We start from the raw sequence: 1,873 nt of genomic DNA on the forward strand, positions 1-1,873 counted from the left end.
TCCTCTTTCCAAGGTTGTTTCATTTTGACCCTTTCTAGAAAAAGTTTGCCAACTCTTATTGTAAATACCTTTGAACTCCATGAATATGTTAATGGCCTGGAGAGTCAGCAAAGGCAGTTGTGTCAGACATTAACTGACAGGCAAATGGCAGAGCCTTGTGAATGAAGCAGAGGGGACTGCGGCCTCCAACAATGGTAGAAAGTGGAGAAAGTAGAGGGCAGGGAACATTCCTGAGAAGGACTTAGGACAAGAAGACATTGTCATCTTAGTTCAGTCCAGAGTAGGTCCTGGTTTGAGCAGAATGACACTGGTTAGAGAAAAGTTTCCCTTTCCCACCTATCAGTTGCCTCTTTCTTTACAAGGCTTCTGCAACGGGTCAGTTTATAAAAATTCTTACACAGACCAAACCAAGTTACCGGACCCAATACCTTTAAAGAAAATTATATTTTACTGTATTTCACCTAATATGATCATTAATTGCCTTGCTTACTATATTTTACACTGGGCAGAGACAGAAAAGTACTTTGCCCAGCAAAGTACATGGTCTATATTTTTAACTGCAAAGTCATAAAACCTTCAAACCTAGGACTTAAGGCTTTAACCTTGCTCACTTGACACTATGCGACATGAAGAAGTGTCTAGGGTTGCAAATAACTGATGACTGATTAACTGATTAACAACCCTAACCAAGATCATAAAGAAAGAACAATCAGGGCCAAGCTGTGTTTGTTAAAGACCTATGCTCCCTTCACGAAGGTGCTGCTGAGCAAGGAGAGTGCTGAGCTCTGTGTTCTTCCTGCCTGACATTTGCCAGAAGGCAGAGTGTTCGATAGAAGAGCTCTAGGTCATTGAGTGCTTTCTTATGTTTCTGGTGTTTGTGGTTTACAGAGACTATCTCAATGACTCCTTGCCCAAGCCCCACGAACAAGTTACCACCATCCATTTTGTTCATGGAAAGCAGATACCCAAAATGCCACAGCTCATCAAGGGCAAATCCCCGTCCATCTGACACCAAAGCCATCATGACAGCATGTTGTTCAGATCAGTTTAGGGAGGAAGAGAAAGATAAAAGTACATGTAGCAGGTGGCAGGACAAGATGGAGAGAATTAAACAACCCTATAACTGTCTCCTTGAAACCCTAATCACAAGGATTTAGTAGCGAGCAGTACCAAAGCAAGGCTATTGATCTTTTCTGAAAAACTAAAATAGAATACTAAAATCCTACTTCTGGACCTCCAGAAATCACAAATATTCACTTTATCATACTTGTTTCAGGATCTGATAAAAATTAAAAATACATTTAAGAAATAACTTTCCTCTGTCTTTTCCTCCAGCCGCTTCTTTTCATTAAAATGAAAATACCCATTTTTTAAATCACCCATTTTTAAAATTTTTAATCTTAATGACTTAAGCCATTTAGCCATTGAGTGAGTTGTTTTTTTTTTTTTTTTGAAGACACTTCCAGTGTTTAGGAGGGTGGGAATTGAGTCTTGGTCCTCTCTCTTTTACAGCCTCACCATCAATGGCTGCATATAAACAGCATCACTCACAAATCCACAGTCCTCCCTGACCCATCAGGCGCTGCCTCCACTTTTAATGGCTCTTTAGTTATAGCTCAGGAAGCCCCACTGTCTGTCTCCAGGTCTGTCCTTCCTGCCTGATCCATTTGAAGTGGAGACATGCAAGCCCCAAACCTAGAGGATTGCTCTAAAACTAAAGATTTGTATGTCTTGTGTGTGCAAAGATAGGAGGATGTGCAAATATATGCAGCACTATCTATACTAGGGTTAAAGTTTCTAATATGACAGCAGGGCAAGGTCCAAAAGGTTTTAATCACAAGGTGTCTCTGCTAACATCTGTTCATTTGCAACA

This window comes from Talpa occidentalis, unplaced genomic scaffold (assembly GCF_014898055.3).
Source record: "Talpa occidentalis isolate TD23 unplaced genomic scaffold, MPIMG_talOcc4v2.1 talOcc4.2, whole genome shotgun sequence".
Taxonomy (NCBI): domain Eukaryota; kingdom Metazoa; phylum Chordata; class Mammalia; order Eulipotyphla; family Talpidae; genus Talpa; species Talpa occidentalis.